The 23,375-nt window shown below is 35.8% G+C and overlaps 1 long non-coding RNA gene across 1 annotated transcript in view; it reads left to right on the top strand.

The window, feature by feature from the left end:
- Positions 1–2,677: 2,677 nt before the first annotated feature.
- Positions 2,678–23,375, top strand: part of LOC135298022 (uncharacterized) — a 48,197-nt gene continuing 27,499 nt past the window's right edge. The window contains exon 1 of the long non-coding RNA XR_010359982.1: positions 2,678–2,757. This is a non-coding gene — a long non-coding RNA (uncharacterized LOC135298022). The remainder of the gene's footprint in view (positions 2,758–23,375) is intronic.

Here is a 23,375-nt window from a genome sequence, read left to right as displayed (position 1 = left end):
ACTGCTATCCTTTACACACAAAAGTGTGAGAGAGTCCTTGGTGCTCTTGAGCCATGGCATGTTCATGCAGCAGCCCTCTTGTCCTTTGTGCAGATGTCTCACTAAGGAGGTAGTCTTCATCTTTCCACTCAGGAAACACAGACCGCCATCCTAATGGTGGCTGTATTACAGCAGTGGATGATAACCACATCAGCGTGCTTGCTGGCTCTCCCAAGCAACATAAGTTTTCAAGAGAAGGATATACAAATTTAGCATGTTAACAACTTCTGCTCTTCCAGAGGAGAAGTCATGTCAGAGGCTAGATATCTGAGAAAACAAACAAACAAGGCAGTAAACATCTTATCCAAGTAATCCTATACCTCAGTGGTATGCTTAGACTTTACCTTCACATTTTACTGCTTGCTTTCAGTGCTGAGTAAACTATAGTTCTTTTCCCTTGACATACTCAAACTATGTCCAGCTGCACAGACAGAACTTAATTTTCCTGCCAAGATGCCCAAGAAAGTGTGTTTAATATTTCCAACAGAATTAAGAAGTGATAATAATGGATAAGTAAGGAGACATTTGTTCTCTTTCACGTTTCATCATTCCCAGCGATATATGCAAAACTAAATTTAGTAATTAATCCTTTCATAAATTTAGCTTCTCTGTACAAATAAGGTTATTTTCTCTGTACAAGTAAGCACTGCTAAGCTTGAAATTTAGAGATTCTGGACAAACTCACCTTAATCTGCAAAACGTATTTCAATTTATTTAGACAAAAAGCAGTGAATAAGTCAAAACAATGTGATAGTCTCAAAATAAAACAAAAATACAAAAAAGTTCCTAAAATCAAACTAAAAAACAAAACCAGAAGAATATGACAGAAGTCCAAGACACTAATTAGGCTATGAGAATCTCTTTGTTCACTCCTCAGCTTCCCAACAAATCTTCTTGAATATTGTCAATAATCTCCCTTCTGCAGTCCTGAACTATACAAAACAGATAACACTTGCATTTGCTCCATTACTTAAGCCCTAATCTTCGTGGTGCAGGAACCACTCCTACTGTGTGGATGCACAATGCATAGCATACTGATCTGAGTGTGACATACTAATCACATTTGTATCATTTTATGTACTATAACATTTCTTTAGCTATGTTGCTGAGCTGCAAACAGCTATGTTTGCTTAAAAGCCAATGTTGCACACACCAATGAGCAAAGTTTCAGAAGTTGTTATCCAACTTAGGCATTTTAGTCTAGCATGCTGTTATTTAAGATTGTGTCAGCACTTCTCTTATTTTTCACCAATCCATAATTAGCTTGTACAAATTCACTAGGGACTACATTTTAGAGTAGAAGATCTTTTATGCAAAATTGCTTACCAGCATGGAAATAAATAGCTTAGTTGAAGGTTTACTATAATGTAACAGGAAATTTATTTGTGTTCTTATTTGTCCTTGTAAAATAGAGATCTTTTATGTAGCCTGTCTCAGTGAAGGATGAGCAGATGACAAAGAGTACTGTCAGTCTCTGAATCTATCTCCTATATTTTCTTCCTTTTCAAATTCATTCCTTTTGTCTTGTATGTTGATTACTCTTTTGCCTTGTTAGGATAATGTTATGACTGCAAAAGAATAATCAAAACCAGTTTACTTTTTTTAGTCTTTACTGATCTCCAGTGTTACTTTCTTCAAGATCTCTTCCTTAATTTTATGTCTTGTTGTAATTGCAGCCTTTATCAAGGTCCTTACCCTGGTAAGTTTAAATTTTTCGAATGGCTTATCTTGCCATGAGAATGGAGTTCACGTTTCATAGATTAGACACCTTCACACCCAATGAGCCTTTAGTTTTATCAGTAACCATTAGAAATAAATAGGTACCTCTAGAGGGTGTCAGATTCCACTCATGGGCAATATTTTTCACTATTATTCACTTCAGATATAATGGGTATTGTTACTTACTTACATTTTTCTGCAAGAATTATTAATAGACATTTTGTATTTCTTTCATTATGGGTACCAATTGTTAAAGAAGCTATATAAATAATGGAGCAAGTATAATGTTATAGTTTGGTTGTTATCAAAGGACCATGATCCATGGATCACTCTGAAAATAATCTGCTTTGTACAGATCAAATGTTTAAGATTTTAACAAGTCCTTCAAGCTTTTCATATACTGGTTTGCCAGTGCCTGAACTGGCTTTTCATCACGCTTGGGAAATTGATCAAAACATTGCTAAATACTAAAAAGATACTTGTGGGGTAATTCCCTAATTCTGGTGAAAATATAACAATGGACTGTGATTGTAAAAGAAAAATGTTAACTGAACATAACAGTGAGTGTTCACATCACATTTTATTAATGGTCTGTCTCAGCTGACATGATAATTCTAGGTCAGTTAGTTTAGGGTCTGATCTGTTAAGCAATATTAGAAACTGTTAAATGAATAGTTGCAGATTTAAATATTTATTTATTATTCTGATCTATTACATAAACTGGTACATAGAAATAGAGTGATGTCTCAGTATTACAACTTCATTATAACACATTCAGAGAAAAGCTAAACAGTAAACTGTGAAATTTCCTTTAGGAAATGCTGTGAAAATGTGAAATAGTTTCTTCAGCACAGATTAAATTGATAAGTCTTCATTTTTCCTCATTTTCCTTTGAATAAAATATACTTGTAGGAATTGTTTTGCCTTTATACTCAAGAGTTCATGGACAAAATACAGGAATGGTCTGAAGAAAGGAAAACAAAAGTAGAGTTTTCAAAGGTAAGAATCATAATGCTTTCCCAGTAATCATTAATTCATGCTTTCATATTGGCCCAAAACATCTTCAAAATGCCATGTCAGAAAAAGCTGAATGCATTTTTCTTCTCAATTTCTCATGTTGTATGAATTCATTCTCTTGAGGCAGAAAAAAAAAGAGAGTTTGAACTAAAAATTCACTTTTTGAATTAGTGGTTTAAGTACACAGCTGACAGAAGGTGAGAAGAAGAAACTCTATCAACAAATCTGATTTTTAAAAATACATTTGAAGCTGTCAATGTTACCTAACACTTCCTTCTTCATCCTACACTTTGGCTCTGGAGAAAAGGCATTTTTAATATTTCTCCTGCCAGTACTCTGCACTGGGTATTATGTGGTGCTATGTGTTGCTATATGGTTCTTGCAGCTTAGATTGTCTTTCTGAAGTATTTCTTCTGCCATGAAGAACAAACAATTTAAACACTGGTTCACTCATAAGACTCCAGATGTAGCATAGTTGAAGAGTGAATCCTCATTCTATAATTTTTTCTTAGAGTAGGGTAATCCATACTCTGGAGATCTGGATAGTTGTGGTGGTGTTGCTTATAAAAACTTGTAAGGACTTGCAAGTGTTTACAGGTGAATTAATGGTGAATTTCGAGTTATTGATTGTGGTTAAACTAGCATGATAATCTGAGGGGTTTTTTTAGTTTTTCTTCCAGTAGCAAAACAAACAAAACAACTTGCTAGTTTTACACTACATCTATTTGTCTCTAATTAAGGTTTCAGTTGTAAAACAACCTACTCTCTCTCAGAGAGATTCCTGATGAGGGCAGGAAAGAAAGAAAACCTCAATGAGTTGATGCCAAGTTACTGTTAATTTGCTCAAAGATGCAGAGATAAACTGTGGTTCAAATGTTCAAGTTCTTTTTAAGTGAATATTTAATCACAAAATATATGACATTTAAAAATACTATTGAAATATTGTGCCTTTATAAGTATAAATAATTATATGCTATATTTATGTGATCATTAGTCCGTTTACCACACATTTCAAATGCTTCAAGATGCTCTCATGCTGTTTACTTCATCTGTTCAGACAGTGGATGATATATGAGATTCTTAAAACTAAAATTGGTGTAATTCTCTTATGTTTTTTCCCTGAAAGCAATGTGATTTTATGAAACTATTATCTAAATTGATTCAACAAACATTAAATTTTATTTAAATTTCTTAACCAAATATAAATTACAAGGCTAAAAAATGAGACTGTTTGTTTTCAGCAGTACTACACCAAGGCAGGATTATAACAATGTCAGAAAAGGTGGAAAATTTCCTACTAAGATAGATTTCACTGGTATTTTCTGTCCCAGCATTAATCATGTATACCACTAATATGGAAGTATTATATTTTTTCATCTTAGTACTTTAGGGGAGTTAATTTCCCAGCCTTCTCATGTCCAGATCTTTCTCAAGAAGCCAAAATGTCCTAGGCATTATTCTTGTATTCTTGCTTCACGTCTTTCAGTGCCTCAGACTTGCTGGATGTGCACTGGGCTACTCTTCTTGGAGGCACAGACCTGGCTTGACACACTCTGTGCCAGATCAGCTGTGTGGTGAGAATACCTTGTGGAGTTAAAAATCAAATAGGACACTAGTTGCACTTGCCTGGTCCATTGCACATGGTCCATGTATGGCTCTGTGAGCCTGCCCTTCAGGTGACACTGTCCCTGCCAACCCATTGCAGTGACTGGATTACATCACTTGTAGATTTGCTCATGGTCCTGGAGATACTTTAGTTTCTTGAATACTTCTTCAGATAAATAAAATCAAGCCCTGTATTGTATTTTCATAACATTTTGATCAAATTTTTCCATTTTTTGCATGCTGACTTAGTGAAAAGAAAGGAGAAAAAAAGAAGATACTTATAAAAGCACATCAGTTTTGATCAGCTGTACTTAGTTTAACACAAGATGCCGATTTTGGTTTACTGATTAGTTAGATAAGCAAAATCAATAAGTTAATTTTTTCATTTAATTTTCAATGCTGCATTAGGGGAATATTGTAGACAGACTAACCGACTCAATTTATATGTTTCAATTACTGATGAAAAGGAGCTTACAAAGGTAAAGAGCTCATAAACATATATATACTACATTAAAATAATTTTTAGGTGTGAAAAATGATCTTTTATTGTGTAAATGCCAATTCTTTTCCAGAGTTTACCTGTATGAGACCAAATCCAGCCAAAATAATAGGATGCAGAAAAACAATCATATGCAGCAAAATATTCAAAAGCTGTATAATACCTATACATCAAGGAAGCAAATTAAGGGTCCAGCATTTTAAAAATTCTTATGTGTATCAGATCTCTTACATGGTAATATTTATATTAGCCATATACTATTTTGCATTGATAGATTATTTCTGTGATTAGTATTTAGTGGTAAAAACTGGGACTCTTTAACTGACATGATAGGTAAAGTATATATCTGCTTTAATATCAGACAAAATTCCTTTAGTGTTCATTTTTTCTGGAGAAGAGCCTGCGATTCTAAACAGTATTTGCTCACTATGATTATAAGTGTAAGCACAAACTCAAAATAATACAATAACAAAAGCAAAAATATATTATCCACCATGGGAAAGGATCAATTAAATATATATCTAATATCTAAACAAGATTGGACAAAAATTTTATAGTTAGCAAGAGGAAAGGAAAAGACCATAGATCTTTTGACTCTTGCATACTCTGTTCCTATTTTTATACTAATCCTGACTGCCATTTTGTCCTGAGCTACAATTTATAAAATTACCATTTATTCCTGCCAATGTTCTTGACAAAGTAAGGAAACTCAGAATTTCTCCCTTTCAGGTTATCAGGGACAGTATGTCACTAAAGCCTTCTGGCAACAGTCCAGCAGGTCTTCCTACAAGACCTTCCCTTCTGGCTGACTCTGTACTGCCACTGATTTGTGCAAAGAAAAACACATGTCCTACTTTATTCCCTTGAATGTCATGCAATGAAAACATTCTTTTTACTGCTAGATATAGAACTTTTCTGACTGACAAGAAGGGACCTCCAACAGCTAAAATCAGAGATACTCAGTTTCAAAATGTGGAATAGTTTAGATAGTTGAAATATAATTGCTCACCCTAATATTCCATCTGCTAACTCATTCTTCCATGGAAATGAATAAATCAATTAATCAATTTTACACTTGCATGGTTTGTGTGGGTGAGGCTTCACTTCAAGTACCTCTATATCAAATGTCTACTAACTCCACTTTATGCATATGAGGAAGAATTTGGCTGTAGACTTCAACACCTGCTGTTTTGAAGGACAACACCTCAGACAATAAGGAGGATCAAAACGAGCCTTGTGATGGGTAATAAATGAGTCAAAGATAAGAAAGTATTTCTAGAGAACAGATTTCCTGATATTTCCTTTGCTTTAAGTTTTTGTTGGCAGTGTAAACAGATGGGTGAACCTTTCTAAGGTTTTGTCAATTTAAATGATATAGGGTGCTGCTCTGCAAACAAAGGAAATATTAAGAATCTTTCTCTATGCTTATGAGGAATCCAGTTGTTTTTCAGGAAGCATAAATTAACTGAGACATGAAAGTTACTTTAAAGCAATCTTCATCTCACTTGTATAACACAGTCAAAAGTTACAGAAATTTTCCACCTCAACACTCATAAAGAAAATCTACATTTGACTTGTACTTCTCTATTTGCTATAATTTTGCAAGGTAAAATGTGATGTTTAAATATCCAAAGGCAATAATGCATAATTATCATTATTTTCTTAGAGGATTACAGAAAAGAAGAGAGAGAAATAAGTCCTTTGTGATAATAAATGCAACTAATTGTAGGTAAGACAGAGCAAATTAAGTAAAGACTAATACAAGTGAAGATTAAAATAGTTAGATGAAAGTTGTGCTTGGTAAGTGCTTAGGCACCTAATAATACTAGATAATGTATTTCCTGTAATTCAGCAACCTGATATAATATCTACTTTTTCAAAAATCTCAAGGAAAAGTCAAGTATAAAATCATTCATCAGTTTAATAAAAATAAAGAAGAGCCAGAATACCTAGACTAATAATAAGTTGTTCTTGAAAGTTTTATCTCAGAACCAGGAGAAGAGTATGACATAATGGCAAAATATGTGCATAACTAAGTTATTAAAAATGAGGAAAGAAAAGAAAAAAAACCCAACACAATAAGATAAGAGAATGCACTTGGAAGTCTGAACCACAATATCTCATCAGGAATGTATTATCATGAGTCCCCATGGAAAATATATAAACTAATAAAAGTGTAAAGACATCTGCTATAAGGTTTGTTAAAAATCTGATAGCGAAAAAGCAATTTTCTGCAGAAGTACTGGGTTTGAGTTTTTTAATAAAAATATTTTTAAAAAATATTCCTAGCATCACTAAAATAACACTGCTTTAATTTACTTTTTTGTATTCAGGTCTGGCATTTATTTTTTTGTGTACTCTGTCTCAAAAAATACAGTAGATATTGAGTTTATTTCTTGAAAAGCAGTTTTAAGTCTATTTCCCCACCAGTTTTCAGGATATTTTTAATGTTTCTAAAAGGTCTGTTAAAGATACAAGTTTTCATCTGGGTCCCTAAAGTGTACAGTTTATTCATTACCAAAGTCTCATCTTTGTATAAAAACCCCAGTATTTTTTTCTGAGGGAAAAAATTTGAGTAGTCTGAGACCAAGACTTCACCAAGCACAGTATCCCAGAGCAGGAGCTCCTTGTTGGAGTATCAGCCATGACATTTCCTTCCATTGTCAAGTACAGCTGTCACAATGACAGACCAAGAGTTTGATAAAAAGCTTAATGAAATGGGAGCCATAACACCTATATTTTTATTTTTGAGGTAGGCTGAATATCTATTTGCTTGGAGTTGGATTCTCAAATACAGATACAAATTCAGGAAAATTGTATTTGATCAAGATCCCTGTAAAACCATAAATTATAGTGAAAATCATACTCTTGGAAACAACAGCATATTGTGGGATTTGTGTCATCTTATTCAGAATAAACTTCATAAAGAACACATACTGCAAAGGTGGACCAAATAAATTGTTTTCTTTAGGAGCTTTTCCCAAGCATTTACTTTTGTTTGGACAACTTGTGTTCCACTCTTTTTCTTACTAGAGCCAAACTCCAGACAAATAATCTGCTAAAGTAACTGGATCCAGCAGACAACTGGTCCAGAACTGAAAATGTACTAAATCTCTGAGGTTTTATATGGTCTTTTTTTCCCCTGATATTGCAGGGAAGAGTCCAAATGCAGAAGCATTAAGGAGTTTTCATGGATTGAAAGCTGCCTAAAGTTGCTATGAAACAAAATCCCTCCCAAAAAAACCCAAAAAAAACCAAACCAAAAAAAAAAAACCAACCAAACAAAAGAAACCACCAAAAATATAAACCCCAAACAAACAAACAAAAAAACCACAAAAAAAAAAAAAAAAAAAAAAAAAAAAAACAAAAAAAAAAACACCCCACTCCAAACCAAACTAAACAAAAAAACCACAAAAATCAAACCAAATTAATCCTCAGGAAACTGAAATCAAAACCAAACTAAGCAAATCCAAGCTACAACTACTTTTTAAGTACATTTAAACTGCCATATCAGATTGGTAAGGCTCTCTTACTGTAGTTACATGTCTTTATTATGTCTGGCAATGCACATTTTCTAACAGATAGCTGACAAAAATATGGTTCTGCCATTGCAGTCTACACGATAAGGTTTTTTGCTCCTGCAGCTAAATCAGTCTCAAATGACATCACATCTATCCCAACTGACATGGATGTTCTGGCAGAAGTCTGCACCATAAGAATAGTACCAAAAAATGGAATATCACTTTCCCTTATATTGCCAGCTAAGTAATTCCATAAAGAAGTTGTGTAAAAGAAAATAAACAGAGGTATCATCAGCTCTATACAATATTATTCATTACCATAAACATGTTAAGGTCTGAAGGTAGAAGATAATGTGGTCTGAGAGACAACATGAGAAAAACAGGTTAACCAATCATTTCTCAAAATGTAGATGAAGTTCTATGCAATATCCACATGCATAATTTGGTCTTTTTCTTAAAAGCAATTAATTGTTATTGTAAAATCACTGCATTTATGTGTGGTAGAAGTGTATGAAACTATAAGAAGGAAATTTTCATAAAGCAAGTATCATTTTAAACTAGAAATTGAAATCAACTAATACATCACAGAAGAAAATTAGACAGCAAAATATAAGTATATCCTTCTGAGAGGACATAATGTAGCAGCAAGGGAATATATTCAGATGTGTAACACCAAAGATGTCATTTCTGCAAAGCAAATTTTGTGAGTAAAGGGAATGTTGAAGGCACATATCCAATCCCTTTGTCTGATATATAGTCAGACTCAGCAGTCCAAAATCAAATGACTGCATTAAACCCAAAAAAGTCAGTCATGAGAACAAAAGTATTATCTCTGGAACTAAATATACAATTTTGAGAGCAGTAATCTTGATCAAATAAAAAATAAAAAAAGTCTTGGATTTTTGTGTGGGAAGAAAAGTCTGAACTTTATATAATTTCTGGTTTGTTTCTGTCCTAAACCTGCATATAGAATAGCATTCCATTACAGGGGTTCTGATGCAGGAGTTGTGCACTGATGCTCTGTTTACATATTGCCAAGTATTATATTGTTTTAGCATCTATAACAATGCAGTAAAGTCCAAATGTTTTTAACTGTCCATGCTCTTACGTGCCAAATGCTTAATGTCAAGATAGAAGTCAGAATTACATATGCACAAATTCCCAAGCTGTGTGGGTCTGCTTACATTTCATGCACACATATTGGGAAAATATATTTTGCACGAGTTCTTTAAAACATTTGTTATATATGGTTTTTTTCCTGTTTTTTGGTTTTGTTTTTGGTTTGTTTTTTTCTGGGGTTTTTTGTCCCGTTCTCTTTTATAACTCTTAAAAAAATAGTGGTGAATTATTGTGGTGAGATTAAGTTTTATACTCATCTGCCTTTGAGAGAAGGGAAAATGCTTTGCCAACTGTCCTAGGATGCAGAGATGCAATAGAGACACAATTCTTTCCTTTTCCAGTGGCAGCTCCCTCCCCATATTAACTTCTCACACCCTGGGACTGCTCTAGCTCAGTCATCCCCTCTCAGGTAGCTCAGCCTGTCCCAGGAATGAGGTGAAACACACTTGTCTGTCCAAAGCTGACCACACCCCACAGCTGTGAGGAATCAGGCTCGTAGACTTTGGCTGAGAAGCCACAATAGATGCCTGCAACCTTTCTGTACTCATTGCCAGCTGAGATGCAATGATTGGGACCGTTAGAAAGAATTTATTTTGTTTTATCATGTTTTATTGGCTAGAATCCTCTATTTGGATTTTTATTTTTGTGGAGGTGGTGGAGGTGAGGGGTGGGGCATTGATAATTTAGAAACAGAATTCTCCTTCATCATGCAAACGGATACCTCCTATATTTGATAAGAGAAAATCATATGGGGAAGCTTGAATCCTGAACATAAGCTCTGATCATTTAATTCTTGTTAACTGGATCCCTGGCTTTGATTTGGATTTTAAAAAATATTTGTAAACCTAATCTTTTTTTAAAGATTGTGCTAGCTCCAAGGTTTTCAGATACATACTAGCTGTTATTCTGGGGCCTTGCACACAATGGTCAGTCTCAGGATCTCTTCTAGCTGACAGGAGAAACAGAGCCATTGATTTTATATAACTTTCTTTATGGCACAGGAAAGGTTTATATTTTTATATTTTAATCTGCTTGCATCAGAATTCATTTTTACTTTCTTACTTCCACTCAAAAACTTACTAATACCCAAAAATCTGCAACTTTCCTCGTAGAAGTTCTATATGAATATCTGATTTGTACTAAATCCAGAGGAATTTCACATTTACTATAGTATATGATTAGTAATATGCTTATACAGAGTTCCTAAGGCTATTTCAGGTAGACTTTGCATCAGCTAAAAGTATGTCAATTGAGAAATCCCTCCGTTAAGGTCATAGGTCTCAAATTAGTTCATTTAAGGCCAGCACAGTGTAAAGTATTTGAATTAAGATGACCTCAGTTACAGTTTTCTGTGTTAAAGCTTTTTTAGTTAATGCTCCCTAGGTCTTTTTCTTCCCTGCAGGACACAAACTGCCTCTATTTAAAGTCAGTAGAAATTGCTGATATTCTGCAGGGAGGAATAAGGTCTTGAGATTAAGAAGCCTGCATTAACAACACCTCAGTTAAGATACTTTTCTTTCAGAAATACCTGCTAAAAACACCTTCCAAAGTGATTTAGGAGCACCAAGTGCCAGACCCTGTATTTGTAGTAACTCTTATGATGTAGGTAAAGCAGCCCAACAGCTGAGATTTAACAGCCGGGAGACTTGTTTGGTTTTCACTTTCTTACTTCTTTTTAGCTTAACAGTGGTACTGATAAGGCAAAGGATAAGATATGTAACTAAAATAGACATGAATTTATAGCCTTCAGTTACAAGTTGAGAATAACCTCCTACTAACTGAGGTTACCAGATGCAATGTCCTAAAATGATGTCCAAGGGAATTATTTTCCCAAGATACATGTCTTGACTACTCCTTCCTTTTCCCTTATTGGATGTTCCCAGCTGTAATCAGCTGGTGGTTTGTTTCAGTAGTGCTCTAGAGCTATGATCCTTTTTCAGCTCAGTTGTTCTGACAGGAGAATGGAGGCATAAATGGTGCTCAAGTTAACTCCAGCATAAGTTGTGAGTAGTCATTTGGCTTTCAATTACTATGACTTACGAAAAGCTATATGCAAATAAAGGAAGGATGCTATTAATTCATTAGATTGGCATTTCAAGCTCAGTGAGTTTGTTCTCATTTTAGTTAAGTTAGACATTACTGTGAGTTAGCAACCACAGTGTACATTAATATTGTGTGTGTAAGAACTATTACTTATGTAAAAATTCTGATGAGGTTTTGTTATTCTTCAGCTTGGTAGGTTGTAGAAATTATATTAAGTGTTCTAAAGAGAAGAAAAAGCACATGTGTAAGTCTTCTACTTCATTGTTCAGTTAGGCCTTTACTACACAAGGAAGAAAGGTCATGCCTTAAATGTGTTAGATGATATCTATTTATTTTTATTCACTTTGCATTATCTATGAAGACAATTTGAATCTGTTAAAAGCATAAAAATGGTATTAGAAAAAGGCTTGTTTAAAATAATTTCTCTTAAAAATTGGTTATAATTTAGAGTCTTACTCATCAGCCAATGCTACAGTTACTGAGGTACTGAGTTTCAGGTTGCCTGGCTTTTAACTGCAGCAAGAGGTATAGAACTTAAGTATAAAAAGAAGTATGAGATTCAAGTTTGTCCTATAGTTATAATTGTGGTGTAGCTGAGAAACAGGGCTGTGCCTGTGTGCACACCTGATGCACTCAAGTCATTAACTCCTTGGGTGATCCAGAAACTCCCCGTGTATACATCTGCATAGAGGAGATAATGGAGTAATTTAGACAATAGGCTGACTTGAGACAGTGATTGACCAAACTTCTAGCCACCCTTTCAATTAAGGATTTGACTAATTGGTGCAGAAGCTCTCCTAGAGGAAATTTGAGACTGCCCTGAAGATTTCCCCCAGGAAACCCTGCAGTGCCTAGACCAATTTCTGTGCTTAAATATGTTGATTAACAACCTGGGTGGAAAAAATGTGCTATCTCAGAGACTCTCAGGAGGTTCCTGCCACAAAATTGATCAAATTGTATGTAAAAAAGTCCAATGGGGCAGTCTTTTGTAGACAGTTAAGAGAATTAGGAGATGTTTTGTCTGCAGCTTTAAATAATCTGTTGCAGTGGAGCTTGCTTATGGTGGGGTTGTCAAACAGAAGCAGTGCCAGATGAACTGCAAGAACTGAGCAGAGCAGTGGATTGAGGAGCCTCAGGCAATCCAGCTGAAGACATTGCTACAAGTACCGTTGCAATGGAGGTGCCCATCTCTGTCTGAAGAGCCACCTTTTGTCCAAGAGCTCTGATTCCCCACATGAGACGTGCCCTGTGCTGAGATCCTAGTGAATAAGATTTTAGCAAATGGTCCGTTTGTGGATGTCTTTGCAACATAATCATCGAAAAGCTAGTGGCCTAGTCTAAACTCAGGGGAAGCGGTGTCACCTCCACAGCATGATATACACCAGCTACCTTTTAGGCAGTTAAAAACATGTAATTCTTCCATAAAACTAAGAGTGCTGTATTAATCACACTGAGATGCAGGTGTGCTTAGGGCACGCTGGTTTACCATTCACACTCAATGGCTGTGCTGTCTCCTGCATCTTGTGATGCAGCTGTGATTACACAGCTGCAAAGGCTCTTTCCCCCACCATCACCCTTTTCCTCTTCCCTCACCTCCATCTATGTCAGGGTTGGAATCATGTCCTTGATTTTCTGAGATTCAAGAATAATACCTCACTCAATAACTTTTCATTCAAATATGATTAAAGAAAATACAAAATATTAAGAGAAATTTAGAATGGAAAACCAAGGAAACTTTACTGCACCATGTTAGTTATTTAATCCTGTAAAATAAAAAAGAAAATGAATGGAGAAAATGAAAGCCACTCAGTAAAAAGGAGAATATTCATTTGAAGCTCGACCTGTGTAAACTGCTAGTAGCACCCTGTTACCTAGTCCTGTCAGTGCCATATACTCCCCTGATCAGACATAACTTCATTGTGACAGAAGCAAGAGCCATTCACATGAAAACTTCCACAGCAGAAGGAAACAGGTATTTTTCAGCTCCATCAGTTTTCCCGTGGGGATCATTGCACAGAGTGAAGTGAGAGCAGGTGTGAAAGGTAAGCATTGTTTCTGTCAGTGATAGCATATGGTAGCTTAAAGTACTTATAAACACCAGCATCTCATACATAATGTGTTTCTTTATGGACAAACCAAGGAATCATTCCAAAGTGTTTAAATGTCTATTTAATATCATATAACACAGCAAGATGGGTTTATTTAGCAGTTGAAAACTATATCTGTAAAATTGAGTGATTTAATAGGTTCTTAACCAAAATATGAATATTCTTAAAAATAGAAAAACAAATTGTTTTGATGCAATTCCCAAGAAAGGCTGTATTTATTACTTTCACACTTACAGTTTTTCACAGAATCAGAATATCCTGAGTTGGAAGGCATCCACAAGGATCATTAAGTTCAGCTCCTAGCCCCACACAAGACCATCCCAAGTGTCATACCATCTTCCAAATGCTTCTTGAATTCCTTCTGGCTTGGTGCTCTGACTACTTCCCTAAGAAGCTTCTTACAGGACTCTCTAGATGAAGAATCCAAACAAAAGCCAGGAAATCTATGATCCAGAGTAAATTTCTCTAGGGTCATAGAAAGTATCTCAGTATAAACTTACACTAATTTTGTAAAGCTTAGGAAAAAAAAATATCTTCCATAGCAATTTTGCACTCTACAATGAGATACAAAAATTTCATATATAATGCTTACCAACATACTCAGATATAGAGAAAGCATCTTTAGTGTTTGATGTATGCAATGTAGCTCATAAAAAAATTCCACAGCTGTCATATTCACAAGCAGCACAGAGGTGCTCAAAACCCCTGTCCAACAATGATCATCATCAGCCATGACTCCACTGTCTGAGATTCAGACTGATGACAAATTATTTATTATCCACAAAGCTCAACAAGGCCAAGTGCAAGTTTCTGCACATGGGTTGGGGCAATCCCAAGCACAAATAGAGGCAGAGTGGAGAATGGATAGAGAGCAGCTCTGCTGAGCAGGACTTGTGGGTGCTGGGGGATGAGAGACTGGACATGACCCAGCAATGTGCACTTGCAGCACAGAAAGCCAAATGTGTCCTGTGGTGCATCCTAAGCAGCATGATCAGCAGGGACTGGGAGGGGATTCTGCCCCTCTTCTCAGCTCTGGTGAGACCCCAGAGGGGTGCAACCCTGCATCCAACTCATGGGTCCTCAGCACAGGAAAGACATCATCTGTTGGAGAGAGTCCAGAGGACAGGCCACCGGGATGATTAGAGGGATGGAGCACCTCTCTGTTGAGGAAAGACTTAAGAGAATTGGGATTCCAACAAGAAACATGGAAACAGACAATTTACAAGAGTATGTAGAGCCATGACTGGGGGGAATGGCTTCAAACTGAAAGAGACCAGATTTAGATTAGATATTAGGAAGAAATTCTTTACTGTGAGGGTAGTGAGGTGCTGGAACAGGTCACCTTGGGAAGCTGTGAGTGCCCCATCCCTGTAAGTGTTCAAGGCCAGGCTGGTTGGGGCTCTGAGCAACCTGGTCGAGTGGAAGTGTCCTTGCCCATGGTGGGAGGTTGAAATTATATAATCTTTAAGGTCTGTTCCAACTAAATCCATTCTATTATTCTCTGATCAGTTTCAGTGATTTGTCCTCATTCATTAACTCAAAATCTTCATTGCAAAGGCAAGTCAATATATTTTCTTGTGTACCATTCAAGTTGAAAGACACTCCTGTTAAAATCCTCAGAGCTAGCACTTAAAATGAAATTGCAACAATATCCATAGTTAAGAATTGCCAACATTAAGGAAATGTCAGAAAATTTATTATCATTATAAATTCTGTGTGATTTATTATCAAATTTTAGTAATAAAGATCTCAATATTAAGGTATGGTTTCAACAATGAAAGGCAAGGAGAGAAATATAAAATATCATTACACTCCATATTACAATTTTGTTCACCCATTTTTTGCCTACTCACATTTGTCAATGCAACACTTTGCTCCTTCTACATTCAGTGACTGAATTTAAATTTGAACATATATTGCCTTGCACTGAAATCTCATGATATCTAGCATGGTAAACAAGGTTAGCAACTGCTTTTGTTACATGGCTAAGAAGCTTCTAAAAGCTATTTAGAGGTGAAATTCAATTAAAGTCAATAAAAAATTCTATTTACTTCATCATGAACTTGTATTAAAAGGATGATATTCTTGATTCAGTAGAAAATGCTTTTATCTCTAAATCAGAATTCATCCAATATTATATCTGGGATTCTGAATTTAATATTTTCGGCAGGTATGGAGTTGCATTATCTTTAAAATCTGAAATGGTATAATCAGATAATCTTTCAGAAACACAAATTTGTCCTCTGTTTTAAACAAAGTTTAAATCTAGTAACCTGAACATTTGCACCTGTAATCCAAAGTATTTCTTAAAGTATTTCTTATAGAAGTGTTTCTATAAAGCCTATAATTATAAGTAGGTTAATAATATAACTAAATTCTGGGGTTTTTTTCTTTTTCTATATGCACAATATTCTCTGCTTTCCATTCAAAATTAGTCTATTTTTTAGTATATTTTGATCACTACTCTGCAAGAGGGAGACCAGGGAAGGTTCATATACAAATAAATAACAGCTTAAAAGGTAGTAAAAAAAGAAAAAGAAGAAATAAATTTAAAAAATATTAGAAAACAGATGTTGAAGTATATGATATTTTTGAATGGAATATTAGTGAAATATTTGTTTGGACAAAAGAAAACGTAACCAAAGATCTAGGAAGAAAGATTTATGGTGATTAGTCAATGTCTTCAATGAAACAAAGTTATCTGGTGTAAATGAAAACCAGCAGTGAGGACTGAAGAAGTCTCATGAAATCAAATACCTGAGACACCAATGACAAACAGAACTCAGTGAAGATAAATGTAAATCGAAGCACAGTATCAAAACCAATCAGATTTTCATAGATGGAATCAGAGCAGCCTGTTAAAGCAGCAGAATACACCCTTGGGACTACACAGATAGTTATATGAATACTCTAATGCAATGACAGTTAAGAAAAATAATGTTAGGAAAGGAATCAAGAGCAAGCCAGATTTTTCTGTGCCAACAAGAAAATTTGTATGCCACTGTATCAACTCAACTTCTCCCCAGATCCCAGATCTTGAATAATGTGTTGATTTTTCACAGATTGCTTTGATTTGTTGATTTCAGAAATAGTATAATAGCACTGAAGAAAGGCAAATGTTAAAGTCACTTTCTAAAAAGCAAGAATGTATCTGCAGCTCAGTCAGTCTCTCTCTTAGCCCTGGGAGAGCTCTCCAAGGAGCAGGTTCACTTAGAAATATTTCTGGTGACTTGGAATAACCCGTGTGTGTTTGCCAAAGGCAACCTATTCTTTATAAACCTGACTTACTTCTATGATGAATATGCTAGATCTGTGGTTGTGATGGAAAATGCTTATTTTGAATTTAGCAGGCCTTTGAATTTCATCTGCCACATTGTTTTTGCTGGGGAGTTATGGTCTAGATGAATAGACTACCAGGAAAGTAAAAAATTGGATGAGTGATCATGCTCAAAAGGTAGGGGTTTATAATCTGTGTAGAGACTGGTTATATGTAGAGTTACTCAGAGCCTAAACAGGGAATTTATGATGCTATTATCTTTATCAATGACCTGTAAGACTAGATAAACTGTGTCTTCATCAAGTTTGTAGAGACAAGGCATACAGTTGTTATGCTTCGGAGCAATGCTACAGTCCAGAGGCATCTAGAAAGGCTAGAGAAGTGGAATAACAAGATCCTTATGAAATCCAACTATGACAGCTGCAAAGTCCTGTGCTTGAGGCATACTCACCTCCTGCTGCCAGAGATTGGCCAGGGACTGACTGCCAGAATAGAGTTCTGCTGAAAGGACATGGTGGGCAGTAGGCCAGATATGCGTCATCTCTGTGCCCTGGCAGGAAAGCTCATCGCGTACTGAGCTGTAGCAAAAAGAGCATAGCCAGTAGATCAAGAGAAGAGCCCTTTATTCAGCAATTAAGAGACTCAGTCAGGAAGGTTGCAATCATTTTTCAGGACCTTGGTACAAGAAGCGTTTATAAAGAAGATGGTAAAGGGACTATGAGATGTGGCTGAGGCCACTTGGTTTGTGCAACATGGAGGAAACAGAGGGGAGACCTTGTCATGGTCCACATCTTCCTCACAAGGGAAAACAAAGGAGCCAGCACTGATCTCTTCTTTCCAGTGACCACTTATAGGACCAATGATAGCATGGCATGAAATTGTGTCAAGGGAGGTTTAGGCTGAATATTAGAGAAAGATTCTTCATGCAGAAGGGTGGCTGGGCACTGGAACAGACTCCCCAGGGAAGTGGTCAGAACACCCAGCCAGGCAAAATTCAAGGAGCATTTGGACAACACTTTCAGGTACTGTGATCGTTGGAGTGGTGCAGGGCCAGGGCTGGATTTCTATGGTCCTTGTGGGTCCTTTCTAATGCTGGGTATTCTATGATTCTGTGATCCTATAGTAAAATAGAAAGAGTACCACAGAGTACAGAGCCCAGCTTCCAGCAGAAGGTGGCCAAAATGGTTGGGGCTGGGGCAGTTACTCTGAGTGGAGATGGGGTTTGTTCAGCCTGGAGAGAGAAAGTAGCAGCTTTCTGTTACATTAGAAGAGGCTACCAATAAGACAGAGCCATGAACGGAGGGAAAAGAATACACAATCATAATAAATTGAAACAAGGCAATTTTTGAGAGGATTTAAGGGAAGGGATCTATTCTATGAGGGTAATTAAACACTGGAACAGAATTCCCAGAGAGGCTATGGGATTACTGTGTTTGGAAGTTTTCCCGACTCAAATGGACAGTGGAAACCAAGCAATCAGGTCTGAATTAATTGTCCTTCCCTCTTTGATCAGAGGCTGGGCTAAATGACCTCCCAATGTCCCTTTCAACCTCAATAATGTGGTGATCTTGTGTTCATGTGCTTCTAGGACCCAAATGATTTGTCGGAAATAAATTGTTCATAGCTGAATTTATAGCAGATGGTGGTATTTGAATAAGCCTGGTATAGATTGTGATAGGAAACCTTATATAGAAAGCAGAGACAGTTAAGAGTGTAAAATGGAAAGATGTGCTTCAGCAGAGATATAGTACTTTCCAATATGCAACAAATTAGACAATGGAAGCAGAAATGAGATTTATTAAATTGACATAACATATAATTTTCAAAGTTGTAAACATAAATTGCAGAACAGATTCCAAAATGAAAACAATTTTGTCAAATTGAATAATTATTTGTGAAGGAGAAAAAAAAAATCAATAAACATAAATGCAAGACTCTGCCTTTTGATTACAATATTTCTTAATCCATCTGACTACCTACCATAAAAATGAAGCTGAGAAACATTAGCAGAACATATATCAAACATGTTTTGTACTTTTAAGAGGATAGAACAGCACAGTGAAATGGATTAACCAAACCTGAAATAGAGGTAGCAATATTTTTACTTCTTCTACCACTAGTACAGCTTCTGCTGGGTCTTTCACAGACATCAAACTACATGACTCCACATAATAAATTATTAGAAATAATATTGAACCCTACTCACATGACCTGTGAAGAATGTTTGAAAGAACTATGTTTTTTTAGTCTAGACAGGGAGACAGAAAAGAAACATTATACCACTTCTGAAATATGTAAAAGGCTCCTGCAAAGTGAAGAAAACCAATCTGCTTTCTATCTGTGTGGAGGACAGGTCAAGAAGACAAGAACTGAAATTACAGCATAAGAGCCTTGTGTGACATAAGGAAAACTTTCTGGCTTTAAAAATAGCAAATCACTAAAATAGACTGATAATGAAAGTGGTAAGAGTCTGCATAAACTGTGGACTAGGGAAAAGACTAGACAGACCCCTGTCAATGCTAAAGATATAATTGTTTCAGCCTAGGGATGGAGAGTTGGAACAGATGACCTCCAGAGAACATTTCTAACCAGAGGCATATAATCATGGTAAGATTTGAACATTAAGTTTCTCTTCCTAAAGGAATGCATAATTTCACAAAAATGGAAAATTTCGGCCCTTATAAAAAAAAATAATTAACTTCTCATACAGTTGTGCTTTCCAGTAGTGATAAGCTGTTCCACTCTTCTTAAGGTGAGGACCCCTAAGGATAAGACTGATCTCAAGCATTTCACTATTTTGAAAAGCTGTTCCTGCCAAGCACAATTTAAAATAGAATGTATTGAAAGACAAAAGTTTGAAGGGAATATATTTAACAAATGAAGGAATTACCAAATATATTCAAAATGTGGGATCTCCAAAAGCCTATGAGTCCTGTTTGTTGAATAAGCAACTGCTTATTTCACAGAATCATTTAGGCTGGAAAAGACCTCTAAGATTGTGATCGTAATTTCCAGATAGAGAAGAACTTGAGCCACTACCACAAAAGATATGGCCCCCCAGTAAAACTTCTGGTGTTCAGAAGCTTTGGAAGTTCTCACTTGATCCCTTTTTCATTGATGTTTCACTATGCAAACTTTAGAACAAACCCTAGAATCACATGCCAGCATTCAAATACCCTTGGAAATGGATGGGTCTGTCAGGAGACAGGAATGTTATAACATACACTATAAGTTGCTTAGAGTTTGCACTCTATTTCACACAAAGCTCCTGTAAACACAAGAAAAGTCTTAGTAACTCATTTTTCTTTCTAGTAAAACTGAAGGGTTGTGTTGGTTCTCTGCACAAGTGTTTGCTAGAGTAATTATAGAGCAGCTGAGATGTAAATGTTAGACCCACTGCTGGTGATAATCAACAACTACATTCACTTCTGTGGAAATCTGCCAGTTTATTATATCTCACTATCAGGTCGACAATGCCATGTGTCCAAAGAAATGAATCCATTTTTAAAATTGAAAAGCATAATTATAACAGGCTTTTAGTGTTCTAATTTGTTTAGAAAACTTATTTTTAAAAATCAGCTTATTTCTTTATCTCTCTAATTAATCATCTTATTAATATGATATGCTTTCAAGATAACCTATTAAAAATATGTCTCTTCTTAACAGGTTTCTTTTTTGTCAAGTTTATGCTAAGAATGTTACAACAATATAATTTCAAAGTAGAAATGGCAGGTATTGTTTTCGCCAGTGTGGTGATCCAGAAAATTTTAAGGATTAGTAGTGCTGTATAGGAAACAATTATTCTGCCTTTGAGAGGAAGGGCAATAATTAGTTCCTCTTTCCATTGGAAAGTAAAAAGTGGAAAGAGATCTCTGGGACACTGAATATATATTCACCAGTGCTGAAAATGAGAAGCATTCCCTATTGCTGAGGAATAGGAGGAATAGCAGCTGAAACTCTCCCTAAAGGTAATGACTGCTTTCCCACAGTCTTTGATTATTCTTTCAATAAGAATAACAAGAGTGGTTTGGCTGAGGTTGTGGCATAGGTAAAAGAGGTTGCAAGGACCATGGTGATTTGATCAGGCTGCAGCCAGGCATAGGCATCTTTTGGATCCAAAAATCCTGCACATTTCCCTCTTTAGCAAAGGACTGTAACCAGGGCATTTTAATTATTATTGTTTTAAGCCTCAATCTCTAAAAGCTTAATGCTTGCACAATAAACTGCTAAAAAATTTGAAGGGATTTACCTATGTGCAGTTGTGCATAACAGCTTGCAAGATGAGACCTTCAACAAGAGTTCCAAAATCATCTGAGGAAATTAGAAGCTGTCCTTTCAAGTGTCCTTGAAAATGACAGTCTCAACCTAGACCCCTGTAGTCATGGTAGTTTGTTCAGTCTATTTCCATGTGAATATCAAACAGGCAATTTAGAAGTCTAATTTTTACCCTCCCTTTACTGTCAAAAAGGAATTAGACCATATGAAGTCATCAAGGACTATCTGAGGATTTGCTGTAACACCCATCACCATGGTATCTAAGTGCTTCCTGAAAAGACCTATTAATCACTGTGACTAAGCGTTCCCTCCTACCTGATCTGTCAGCTGAACGGCTGTTACTTGGGTTTCTGATTTATGTTCTCATGATTTTCCTTAAATATGGGCATCAAGTAGGACTCTGGATAAATTCTTTCTTTTTGAAATTATCACAGAAAAAGACTCAATTTAACAGATGAGTTTGTTTCTCCTAGGGTGATGGGATAAGATTAGACAAAGAGTATAGGTTTTTGCAACAAAACTGGAAATTTTAAAATTAGGGTGGAGTTACTAAAGGAAATGGCCCTAATTGAGTTACTAGTGCATTTTCTGACAAAACGATTTTCATCAAACCGTATTATGTTTTGTAAAAAAATTAAGGTACAGAGTATGAAAAGTTTCTCAAATGCCATTGGAAATTCTCATCATAACTTCTATCACACTATCTTAAAAATCAGGCTGTTGGTCTGTTTCTCTAGAAACTTCAGATCAAATTGATTATGGCTTTTTCAGTAACCTCATAGTCATTGGGAGGATCTCATGTAACATTTTGACTAGCCTTATCTACATGCTACTTCTTTTACGCATTTCCTTTTTTGGAACATCATTGTTATTTGTTAGACCTTTTTAGCTTCTCTCTAACTGATGCTTCTCTGCCGCCACTCAGCTTTAAATAATTTGTTTTTAGAAATATCATTTAAAATTGCCTCTAAAGAATGCTTTATAATATTCCTTAAGCTTCAGCCAAGGGTGTTAAATGAATTCAGGGTGTTAAATGAATTCAGTGTACATCTTGCACTGACTTTTACGCTTCCCTAGCATAAAATTTTAAGCCTTCATCTTCTCATTGTATACCTTCTCATAATCTTTAGTAATCCTTATTCTGTATTATATTTGTGCATTAAAGAGTGTTCTCCATCTCTAAAAAATGCACATATTAAATTCTGTATTCTTTTGATGAAAGAACAGAAAAGTGCTCTGTAATGTTGAGAAATGGGTGAGGGTTTCTTCATATTACTAATTTTCAGTTTAACTATTTTTGTTCGTTACCTATTTTTCTATCTGTATAAAAATATAAATAAAGATATACACAATTTATTAGAGGTTATGAAACCTTGCTTCATCTCACACCAATGAGGGTGAATTGCAGAAAAAGACAGAGGCGTAACTGAAGTTTTGGCCAGGTCCAAACAGCTGGACCTGGCTGAAATCCCCCCTATATTGGGTCATCACCTATCCTGCCTCAGATTCCCCCTCTGTGAGACAAGGGTTTCTGAGTTAGAAGAGTATGTGTAACTCAAGAACTTGGAAGTGCAGTGTAAGAGCAATTACAGTTGTGTTAAAAGCATTAGTTTCCAATATCTTCTAAGAAGAGATGTCTACCAACATCTCTAAAAGTTTTTTAACAGCCCAAAATCCTAAGCTTCCACTTTCTCTGGGGATTGATAGTAAATATGTTACAAACAAAGTTGAGGGCAGAAATAAGGATTATGGTCTGAAAAAAGTTAATTTGTAGTGGGCAGATAAAGTTTGAATTTTACCAGAATTTTCTGCTGAGCAGCTTGGTTTCCATTTGGATCAGCAGAGAATAAGCTTGGAGCAATGTGTAACAGGGGTTATTTTGATGAGTTAAAAGAAGGCGAATGGGCTCAAACTTTCAACACTGTACTCTATCCATCTTCCATTGAGTCATTTTTCAAATATTGTCTAGCTTTGCCACCTTCTTTCTGTCAGAATTTAGGGACAGAGCTGCTCTTCCTGTGCCAGTGTGCAGGTAGGCTGTATCAGTGAGTACTTACAAGCCCCAGAAGAGCTTGACTCCTAGGATCATTTAACATTCCTTGGCACTGGTGTTTAATTAGAGAATGTTTGAACTCTTTCAACTGCTAGTCACT

The sequence above is a fragment of the Passer domesticus genome, chromosome 3, assembly GCF_036417665.1.
Source record: "Passer domesticus isolate bPasDom1 chromosome 3, bPasDom1.hap1, whole genome shotgun sequence".
In the NCBI taxonomy this organism is placed as follows: domain Eukaryota; kingdom Metazoa; phylum Chordata; class Aves; order Passeriformes; family Passeridae; genus Passer; species Passer domesticus.
The sequence above is the reverse complement of the archived record's forward strand: the minus strand, read 5'-3'. Positions and strand labels throughout refer to the sequence as shown.